A 12179-nucleotide genomic window follows, 5' to 3' on the forward strand; every position below is an offset into this window, starting at 1 on the left:
ATAACTCGTCCAAATTATTATAAAATAATTTTGAAAATATTGTTATCAGATAGCTATCATTCTTCTCGTATCCGTAGAGCATACAGACGAGAAATGAGAGAGATACGGATTTTACAAACCGGCAGTTGAAACTGTAAAAACCAGTTTTTTGCAGACCGGGCGACCGCACCCCTCCCAGTCGACCGGACTACTTAAAAACTAGTTTTAAGTATACAAAACAGCGCACAAGGCGCAGGCGATTGGGGCACTCCATTCGACCGTCCCTTTAGTGAGAAACTAGTCGTTGGAGGCTATAACAGCTAGTTTTTTGGGCATTGTTTGTACCATAATGCCCTCCAACGACTAGTTTGAGCTGGGAATCACTATTTATGCATTCTAATGGTTTCAAAACAACACTTAATGGTTTTGCAACCAATCTTACCCTTGTACAAACACTTGCAAACCATTTTTGGATAAAATCTACTCTCTCCTTTTCTTGCCCCTTGATCTAGATGAAATACATGAGAGATTGGATTAGGCTTCACTTGTAACCTTATGTGAGAGAATCAATTGAGGGTAAACTTATAATCAAGCTTAGAAAGAGACTGTATCTTATTCTTCTTCTTGTGAGCTTCATTGTACGGTGGAAAGGGAACCATTCTTAAATCCCTCGGAAGATTTTAAGGGATCAAATTTTTGCCACTATAGAGAGATTGTGGGCGAGTGCTCGGAGACGCGTAGCGATCTTCGTGGGTGAGTGTGGAGGACACAGAGCCATCCTCGATGTACCGAATCTTCATTTAGTGGAATCCCTCAAGGAAACAAAACTTGAGATGAGTATAGTAGGTCTTTGGGTTTAAAGACCGAACAACTATAAAATCCTTGTGTGTGTCTTCTTCTCTTTTGGTACTTATCTCTCTTACTCTCTCTTGTGCATGATGTTATGTTCACTAGAGTGATTAATTAGCATTGAAATCAAATTTGACTTCATACTTTGTTATTTAGGCCATCGAAAATCAATTAGCAAATTAACTAGAGAATTGAGATTATATCATCAATTATAATTAACTAAACCTAATTGATTAAGAAAGATAAAACTAGGGTGAAATTGTAAAGTTTCAAAAGGGTAAATTTTTTCACCCCCCCGCCTCTCGGTTGCCAAACCGGGAATTCAATGTCCCAATGCTTTCTGCTGTGATACCACTTTGTTGAAAATAAAAATTCATAAGTGAAGAATAAAGCTTTTCTTTAGAAAAAACAACACAAGAGAGTGGGCGGTTTCTTATATCTTTTTTTCATACAAAATAAATAACTAAAACATCCTTTATATACATATTGTTACTTGTACGTCTAACAACCACGTTTTTTTCTCTTTTTAACTTGCTTCACATGACTTCAGCTGATAAACATCTCACCCTGTAAAATAGCTGCTTAACTCTAACTCTCAACCCAAAGATAAAAACAAGATAATAACTTCTAGAAGATTAACTCAAAACACAACCGTCAAACACCTAAAACACTTTCACACGAATTCTAAAAAACTAAACTTGGGTGGCCCAAAGAGCGTGGAAATGTAGAGAGTACAAGTGACGGGAATGCTAGAAACAGGGTGGAAATATCATTTCAAAATACTACTTATAGACGGCTACCATGTAGGCTTCCCATGGGTGATTTTTCTTGCTTTATTACTTGTTCCAGATACTGGGCTATGAAGTACGAGTTAGTACTTTCTATTGTCCTCTCTGGTATGATCCACTTCCCCTCGACGTTCCGAACCATCCCCTTGTTGGGGTCCTGCTTCCACTGCGGTGGCACACAATACTCATCTCTCAAGAAATCACCGTCCTTGTTAACTAGAGCAATGTCACGTTTGTTGTCCAAGGAGAACTTGTGTCCCTTTCCATGGTAGCCGTCTATAAGGTGAAGAAGGACCTCCAAATTATGTGAACACACCAGGTCGAATGTCGCTTTTAGGAACGGCGAATTGGTATGATACAACATCAATTCCACCCCCACATGGGCGTAACTCCACTGGAAAGGGTCTGGAAACTTGGGCACGATGTCACGGGCATTGACCACCCTCAAAACCTTCACATTGAGCTCTTCACAGCGTTCTTTAAACCTTAGATTCCCTACTCTGGGTGCACAGAAGGAGAAGACAGTGATGGGGATTTGGCTACCATCAACCACGTTGACTTTCATCTCGGCGAGGTCGTAGGCGCTCATCAAAGCGAGGGCGCCTCCGAGACTATGTCCTGTGATGGTAATGCTCAGTTCCTCGCCTTTATATCTATCCACCAACCGTTTGATCTCGGCCAAAATCTGTTCCCGAGCAGAGAAGGAGCAGAAATTGCAGTCTTTTTCTTTAGCAGTGTACAGATCAAAGAACCCAGCTAGCATCTTCACCTCAGGGTCCCGGCCAAAGTTGGGAGAAACGACACTGGTTTTGAGGTTATGGATCCATTCCACATGGGTAACAGTTCCTCTCCAGGCCACAACTATGTCACGTCTTCCTAATCGCTTTATCTCATTTGGGTCTTTTAATACTGCAACATAACCCATCCAGTTGGCGTGTTTACTCCATACGTCGCTGATATTCGATTTCTGAAAGAACTTTGCGAGGTTTATATTGGAGGTTGCGTAGAGGTATCGGCATAGTTCGTAGCCTTGGTCGGCCATATCGAGCTTCTCGAAGAATTGGGGGCCTTCATATTTGCATGACCCGCAATATTTGGAACGTGGGTCTTTGTCAAAAGCGTCGTAGCAGCACTGAGAGAACTCTCCGTAGCGAATGATTTCGCTGCGGAGGTGAGAATTCATGGGGTCTAAGAGTCCTTTCCAGTTGTTGGACCCTTGAATTTCCCTCCATTTTTCTTGGAGGCTCTTCTCATCCTTAGTTCGATTTTCTGACGTTGAGACAACAGATGCCATCTTTGATGGTTTCAGGTTTGTTTGTAAGTTGGAGACTCCTGTTTGGGTTTTGGGGTGATTTAAAGGAGAAGGCACACATTATCCGAACTAGTTGAGTAAGACGTGTGTGGTTGTGAACGAATAATCCTGATATGTGTGTTGGCTGACAATACTGACATTTTCACACCGTACGCATTACTTTTCGTCTGGTCTCAGGTAACGTGTAAAACGTGTTGTGTGTTAATGTTCAAGGACGATGGTTGTTGTGTGTTAGTGTGCAAGGACGATGCTTGTTGGGTCTGTTTCTATCCTGCTTTAATGTCCTGACCAGTGTACGCTACTTACCACCATAGAATTATCCGGAGGGCTCTTGGATTTTAGTATACTAGTAGTCATGTGTGGTTGTGAACGAATAATCCTGATATGTGTGTTGCCTGACAATACAGACATTTTCACACGGTACGCATTACTTTTCCTCTGGTCCCAAGTAACGTGTAAAACGTGTTGTGTGTTGATGTGCAAGGACGATGGTTGTTGTGTGTTAGTGTGCAAGGACGATGCTTGTTGGGTCTGTTTCAATTCTGCTTTAATGTCCTGACCAGTGTACACCACTCACCTCCATAGAACTATTCGGAGGGCTCTTGGATTTTAATATACTAGTAGTCATATGTGGTTGTGAACGAATAATCCTGTTATGTGTGTTGCCTGACAATGCAGACATTTTTACACGGTACGCATTACTTTTCCTCTGGTCCCAAGTAACGTGTAAAACGTGTTGTGTGTTAATGCGCAAGGACGATGGTTGTTGTGTGTTAGTGTGCAAGGACGATGCTTATTGGATCTGTTTCTATTCTGCTTTAATGTCTTGACCAGTGTACACCAGTCACCTCCATAGAATTATCCGGAGGGCTCTTGGATTTTAATATACTAGTAGTCATGTGTGGTTATGAACGAATAATCCTGATATGTGTGTTGCCTGACAATACAGACATTTTCACACAGTACGCATTACTTTTCCTCTGGTCCCAAGTAACGTGTAAAACGTGTTGTGTGTTAATGTGCAAGGACGATGGTTGTTGTGTGTTAGTGTGCAAGGACGATGCTTGTTGGGTCTGTTTCTATTCTGCTTTAATGTCCTGACCAGTGTACACCACTCACCTCCATAGAATTATCCGGAGGGCTCTTGGATTTTAATATACTAGTAGTCATGGGATGTGGAAACGTTAGTCAGAGGTTTCTACGTCGGAACCTTATTATCACCGTTGGATCTTGATGGAAACCTTTTTCCATTTCTTAACAAGTGGCTGGATCAAGGTGGGTTTCACGTCCGGTTGATTTTATTGTATTGAATGGATTTTGTTTTAATTGATGAGCATCACATGGGTGTCTTTGGAAATATCTCGAGACGGGGGGAAAGCTAATCAAAAGTGATGTAAGCTTATCCTTGGGTTTCGAGGTTGAAGATGATCGAGAGGTTGGGGGAGATTTCCCTCTGGGGTCTGTGTCACGCCCCGACCTCGCTGTGTAGATATTGTCCGGTTCTGGGTTTTCCACCCTCCCCGGTTTTGTTTTCCAGCAGCACTAACCATGCCGGACCCACTCCGAGGGGCCCGCCCCTTGGAGATGCTGAAAATGCGTCTTTATAGGGAGGGGAAATCCACACACACACACACAGATATATATATATATATATATATATATATATATATATATATATATATATATATATATATATATATAGCCCAGCAACTTTTCCTCCCTTTCTGACATGGGATCTCACAATATTATGTGACGCCTGGACCTCGCTGTGTAGATATTGTCTGGTTCTGGGTCTTCCACCCTCCCCGGTTTTGTTTTCCAGCAGCACTAACTGTGCCCGACCCACTCCGCGGAGCCTGCCTCTTACAGATGTTGAAAACGCATCTAGATAGGGAGAGGAGAAATCCACATATATAGCCCAACAACTTTTCCTCTCTTTCCGATGTGGGATCTGACAATCCACCCCGCTTGGGGCCCAATGTCCTCACTGGCACATCGTACTGGATGGGAGGTCCAGCTCTGATACCATTATGTCACGCCCCAACCTCGCTGTGTAGATATTGTCCGGTTATGGGTCTTCCACCCTCCCTAGTTTTGTTTTCCAGTAGCACTAATCGTGCCCGACCCATCCAAGTCGTGGGGTTGGGGGGAGTTTTGTCCCAAGTTGAAAATTGACAGGTCATTTTTTTTAAAGAAAGTCCTTTATTAGGAAAGTTGATAGAAGGAAAAACTTCCTAGTCCAATAAGATTAGGATACACAAAATTTAAAAATTGTGGGACTCTTAAAAGAAATCCATAAACTCACGATTAAACACAAAACGTGCAAAACTCTACCCTAAAGAGAAAAACTTTGGAACGTGGAGTTTTGAAGAGAGAAAAATTGTTCTTCCCCAAAAAGTATGTGAATTAAATTAATTTTCTTGTTTGCATCTTAATAATCTACTTCAAACCTGTAGTTATGATTAACTAAATAAAGAAAAATAAGATTTATTCTTAGATCGTCGTTAGATTGGGAGAAATCATGGATTTTCGAAAGACCTAATGTTAGTTTATATTAATCTGCTTGAAATCTTGGTGCGAGCTCTGTTAAGACTTAAAAATGAAGGTCCTGTGATCTGATTTAGGTTTTGATGTGTTCTGTAAAATTATAGATTTTCAAGTCTTCTTTGAAATGGATTTGATTTCATAATTTTTGGATTTCAGATGATTATTTTATGAATATTCTCGTACAGTGCGTCAAATTTGCCTGAAATCTGGGTCCGAGTTTTGTTACGACTTGAAATCGAAGGTCGTATTATCTGATTTAGGTTTCGATGTGTTCTATGAAACTATAGATTTTTCAATCTTCTTCCAAATGGATTTTGTGTCATAATTTTTGGATTTCATATGAATATTATATGAATATTTTTCTGTCGAGTGTCTAGTATGTCGAAAAACGTGTTTGAAAATCGGGCAGCACGGTTGTGGCGGGATTAAACCAAAATATATATATTCTAAATGTCTATAAACCTTCTAAATTATATATTAGTTGTATTATAGGTGATTTGTAAGATTTAACTTGGAGGTTTGCAAGGGAATTGGTTGTTCGAACTGTTGATATGTAACTTGTGAGTTTGTGTAGGAGTTTTTCGTACATTTAAAAATCTGTTTTAATAGCCATGTTTATGAATTGAAGTTATGTATTTGGAACTGATATCTTTTGGTTATTTAAAACATATCTTTAGCATGATTAAATACATGAAAATTGGATCAAGTACACCGTTGTTTGCATGTTTTAATTGCATAAAAATCCACAAGTTATTTCGTGCTTTTAAAGATGTTGGATTTTATTGCATGCAAAATCTTTAGATATTTGATTTGTTGATAATCGTTATTATTCTATAGAACGTTTATGATTGGTTCCGAGTGGGTCGGTTGGTGCTTTGTGCACGGTGACTGGTGATTGGGTCCGAGTGGGTTGATTGGTGCTTTGTGCACGGTGGCTAGCGTAGCTATGAATTGATATTCCGACCTTAACCAGTTGGAGGGTGATAACTGGTGCGTAGTCACGTAAAGATAGGTTTTTTGCCTACATAGTGAGTGCTTGGTAGTACGATAGGGGATCACCACAATCGGGTTTTACGTAGGGGTGTTATTTTATCTGCGCTACTTGCGGACTCGAGACCATAGTCCTAACTTCGCAAGTTTAGAGAAACTCAGAGTCGCCACCTAAGTTAGGGCCTAGGACCCGTGTCTATTCTTCCAAGGAAATGAGTAATGACTCGAATTTCGTTTGAAGAATAGTAATCAGGGGTTCCTTTGTTCTGGGCCTAGAACCTTATATTTTACTCTGTTTGCTTAAGGCATGGTCCTTACCGATATCCAGGTAAGGGTTGTGGTTACAATTGGGGAAGGTATTACCTCTCGCCCGCCTTAATCCGGTCTCTTAACTTAGATTGGCATTTTGGAAGGATTTGAAATAAAATAATTTGATTTTTATTTCCCTTGTTTAGATTATGCTTAATTCCGAATGTAAATAGAGTGAATTTACAAAAGAAAACGAAAATAAACGATAATTAACTTGATCGGTGTTGTAAGTTGTTTACGGCCCCGAAAGGAACTCGCAACTACTTACGATCAGGTTAACTTAAATCAAACGGAAACTGACTGTACAGAAAGTAAAAGTAAAGCAGAGGGGTTTATATCGTAAGTTCATGGGGCAATTTGTGCGCCCGAGATCCTATAATGTCACCACCTCGTACTTTACTGTGCAGAAAACTATAAATTGAAGAAAGTAAAGAGCAAGTCAGAGGGAATAATGTCTCAAGCGCTCTGTAATACCCGGCCCCAAGCTGGGAAGTTTTTTTTTTTGTACAATGTGCGTCACTATCAAAAGTTGGGTTTAAAATTTTTTGAGCTTGTAGGGGGCGTCATTATAAAATTAAGCTTATGTTTTCTTGTAACTTGGAAGGTCGATCGAAGCAGTTAGATCATTTCCACGCATGGGTGCCACTATAGCCCTCAAATAATTTTGATCTAGAAGCAATCTCAACCACAAGTCAAGAAATATTGGTTTTCCCATTTCAGAGAGTTCTAATTTAACAAGTTAATTTATACGGGTAATTAATTTCCAATAAATAAGAATTAATTGGTTTAATCCTTAAGTCCCGAATGAAATGAGCTTATTTAGAAGTTAGTTAGAATTTAGTTTACTTTTAGCCAAATTAAGTAGAAATGGGCCTATTATTTAGGGGGGGAAAACTAGAAAGCTTAAAATGTTTTATATAAATCTTTGGATTTAGTTTACAAGGGGTGGCTATTAAATGGGGAGTTTCTCTTTCATATATCGGTAATAGAGATGGTCTCGTTTAGATGGGTCAACTTTCTCCTGAAAGGGTGTTAAGTTAAAATTTTAATAAGTTTAAAAGTTTCATTAAGAGGTCAAAATTAATAAGAGATTTATTCCTCTCAATCGTTTTGGTTAATAGGAGATGATGTTTTTGGGAAGCTCTACGTTAAGCTCAACGTAAGTGAAAGCAGTTTGGGCAATGTTACATTAGTGGAAAGGTGTGTCATTATCAAAATGACGAATATTTAGAATTATTTACATGATGAATTTGGGTGTACTTATCAGACAAGGCCTGAACCAAATTAAGAGGATGCTATTAACTGCTTCTAAAGAGTTATTTTTAAGTGCTACGAGATAGGGAATTAGCCTAAGATGACCAATAGTCATAGTCTGAACGGTCCATCATTGTTAGAATTCCATCCCTTTCAAAATGGAAGTAAAGCTTTAAGTAATTAAATCTGGTCATAAATCCCATGCAATGCAATTTATGGGAGCTTAATTGGTGAAGAGTCCTTATCCTTTACATTTCCACTACCAAATTTATAGGCTACCGTTATTATTAGGATTATTGATTTCTTCATGATAGCCGGCCATAAAGAATTGATTGTGTGAAACAAAATAAAGCTAATTCGTTATTTTTTTTTCTCTTATCTTAGTTTTAAAAGGAAATGAGGAGAGTGGGCTGTTGCAAAAAGGATTGGGATCCAATGGTTAAGATTTGATGCTATTAGAGATTTTTAAGGGAATTAGAAAGATGCTTAGTCGTGCAAAAGGTGAGACGTGTTCACTTCATTCGGTGATTTAGTTACAAATAAAAAAAAGGTAGTTAATGTTTCGTTTGGAAAAAAATGGAGAAAATGAGAGAGAGAGAGGATGAAGAAAAAAATAACGAGTGGAGGACAAAGAGAAGAAAAAGAAGAAGAAGAAGATGACTATGAGGTAGGTGAAAATTTATGTTTTGTAGCATAAATTATTGAATGAACTGATTCAAAGTACCGTTTTATATATTTTCTGATTAAAGGGTGATAGTATCTTGAGTATTATAACAACCATGAAAAATGAAACTAAACAAGTAAGTAGTATCATTAGCAAAAGATGATAGGTCATACATCAGTTTTCTCTCTCCAGTGAAAGAAATAAATGAGCACTTCTTGTTTTTTATGATATAATGACCCTTCTATTTTAGTATTTGACTGTCCATGAAAGTTAAGACATTTTATTTTTGTTCCATTTATGTTAATGTTGAAATATATGAGTAAAAGGATAACAAGACGATTACGCTATGGGGGTTATACATTATGGGCCTTCAAGAACATCATGCATGGTTTTGTAACCAAGATCTTATGAATATGGTATATTGCATATTTTTACAAAACAAGGAAGAAATGATTTAAGGACTTAAGCATCGCAAAGCACTGTGGAATGCCATATAGCTATGAAAAGGGCGGGTTCATTCTGCGACCTTAGGGTGGCACCCTTAAACCAAGGATATAAGGGCTTGCGCAGTGTCCGCCTAAGTCGCTTCCAGTAAATCGGTTGGACTAGGCACCCTTTTCGCACACCGGTAAATCGGGTGGACTAGGTTATGTATGATGAAAGTCGCTTCCGGTAAATCGGTTGGACTAAGCCCCTTTCGCACACCGGTAAATCGGGTGGATTGGGTATGTTTTGGTGATTCGAGGGTATTGGCATTCATACCTCTCGACTAAGAAAATAAGTTTTCATGCATAAAAAGGAAATAAGTTTTCTTGTACGCATTGATCATGACATTTTAAAGTGAAACTGGTAAAAGAAGATACACTATACGATACTAGTAATGTTGCATAAAAGAAAATCCACCATAAGAAGTTAGTAATGCTGTTGTGTAATTCAATTTCGATAAGTATTAGTAATACTAATATTTATGAAGAAGATGAATTGGATTATATATGTTATCACTTTTCTTCCAAGTTTTTAGATGATATAAAACTTTCTGTTCTCTACTGGGTTTCTGTGGTTGAAACTCACACCAAAAATAAAAATTTCAGATGTGGATACTTGTTACATTCAAGAGGACCACAAAGAGGACGAGAACTAGCGAAGGAGCGACGCCTTAGTAATTTCTGGTTTAGTTTCCCTTTATTCATTGTTGTACATTTCTACTTCCACGTTTTGTAAGTCTTAAATTATTTTATTCAATGGTTGAGATTACTTTTATGCGCTTTTTTACTTCAAAAAAGAAATACTGATGTCTTTTCGTTAACAGGCCGTGTTTCGGGATTCCGAAATTCGGGTCGTTACACGCTCGGCCATAGCGGAACAAGTCTCTTTGACACCTCAGCCTCGTATCTTACTGTACAAATGTAAAAGTACAGAAAGCAGTAAAGTGCTAAAATTAGTGAAAGGTAGGTAGAGGGGCTTGACATCAAGGCGATGAAACCCACACTACCCGTTTTGTAAATATCCAACAGAAAAGTAAATGGATTACCTTTTTCAGATTTGTATCGTAAGTTGCTTTCGGCAGAGCCTAATTTCGCAACTTACTTTACAACAAAAAAGTAAATGGATTGCATTTTTTTAGGTTTGTATCGTAAGTTGCTTTCGGCAGAGCCTGATTTCGAAACTTACTTTACGACAGAAAAGTAAATGGATTACATTTTTTAGGTTTGTATCGTAAGTTGCTTTCGGCAGAGCTTGATTTCGTAACTTACTTTACGACAGAAAAGTAAATGGATTACATTTTTAGGTTTTCTGATCTTACCACTGGAGAGTTGGGCAACGTAACCGCGCTTGTTGGAGGAAGGAGACTTCAGAGACTGCCGAAATTTCGGCAGAACCACAGTGCTATATTGATAATAGGGCATTGGGCTCTCTGAAATTCGGCAACACTATCGCGCTGAGTTGGAATGGGGCCTTCGAGGCTATGGAGAAACCGGCGGCGCAAAGGCGCTGTATAGCCGAAAATGCCTCCGAGTTTACCGAGATTTCAGTAGAACAACGGTGCTACTATGAAAAAGTAGCTCGTAGTTCTGCGAAATTCGGCAGAACAACGGCGTAAATAAAAAAAGACGCTCTGAACTTTCGAAAATTCGGCGGAATGCTGACGTCCGAAAGGAGCTACCTAGTGTTTCTCTACTTTCTCTCTTCTAAAGCAAGCTAACTAGGGTTTCTGTCTGATTTTCTACAGGGTTTCTGTTTGATTTTCTACAGGGTTTCTGTCTTCTAAAGCAAGCTACCCAATGTTTCTCTACTTTCTCTCTTCTAAAGCAAGCTAACTAGGGTTTCTGTCTGATTTTCTACAGGGGTTTGACGCTTGAAAAAAGGAGAGATACACCTGAGGGGAGAGAGAGAGAGAGAGAGGAGGGATAAGTGTTAAAAAACCTTTACCCCCCTCCCCTACCTCCCCTATTTATAGGGGAGGGGTAAAAAATCTCTGGTTCAAACCAGAATTCGTCTGGGACGACATCATCCCCATAAAGGTGGATGATGTCGTCCCCGGTTCCCGTGATAATTCGTCTCTTCTCTGTTTTGTTTTGTAGTATTTTTTGTCTCTCATCGATATGTTCGATCGTCCATATCTCTTCCGATTGGACTCCGATTCCCTCGCAGTCAGGTTTGTTGGATTCCTTATGTTCGGTGCTTTCCAATGAGCCAGAAATCAGGTGCTTTCGGGAGACTGGGTGTCCTTTGGATGCCAAAAGAAGGTTGCAGACCAAAATTTAACCTACCGATTGGGAATGCCGTGTACGGGCTTACCGGTTTATGTTGTAAATGACAGCGCTGTGTAAACAGGCTTCTGGTTCGACGAAAAAGGCATTTGCCATGTTAAAACGGGCTTTCAGGTGGTGGTGGTTTCATCTCTTATCAAGGCATTTGGTCGTCCATATCTCTTCCGATTGGACTCCGATTCGTACGCAGTCAAGTCCGTTGGATTCCTTGTGTTCAAGGCTTTCCAATGAATCCAACATCGGGTGCTTTCGAGAGAGTGGGTGTCCTTTGGGTGCTAAAAAGAGAGTTTCAGACCCTAGGTTAACTTACCGATTAGGAGTGCCGTGTGCAGACGAACTTACCAGTTTATGCCGTATAAGGCGGGTACTGTGTAGACAGGCTTTTGGTTTGCCGAAAAAAGGTAGGTGCTATGATAAAACAGGCTTTCAGTGGTTGAAAACATCATTAGGTACCCTAAAGAGAGATTGAGAGAAACACGATTGGTGCTCCGGAACTCATCATAAGGTTCTTCCTCGCATCACCTATCACTAATACATCCTTGACAAAATTTGGTGTCTAAAGATGCCCTCTTTGGTAGAGGGTGCAAAGCACCTGAATGCCAAAGTAAGGAGACAACAAAATTTTGTCAATGGAGACTAATAATAAGCTTGTAAGATTCACATCAGATCCTTAGGTGTACAACCTTCACCGAGGAGTCTTGTTGTCAGGTCATCGA

The 12179-nt window shown here is 39.5% G+C and overlaps 1 pseudogene; it reads right to left on the bottom strand.

Annotated features, from left to right (window-relative positions):
- Positions 1-1250: 1250 nt before the first annotated feature.
- LOC143852920 (phospholipase A1-Igamma3, chloroplastic pseudogene) lies at positions 1251-2960 on the bottom strand (annotated as a pseudogene).
- Positions 2961-12179: the final 9219 nt, after the last annotated feature.

Source organism: Tasmannia lanceolata, unplaced genomic scaffold (genome assembly GCF_043159265.1).
Source record: "Tasmannia lanceolata isolate RefF3 unplaced genomic scaffold, GAP_Taslan_0.1 ptg000019l, whole genome shotgun sequence".
NCBI classification, from domain to species: Eukaryota; Viridiplantae; Streptophyta; class Magnoliopsida; order Canellales; family Winteraceae; genus Tasmannia; species Tasmannia lanceolata.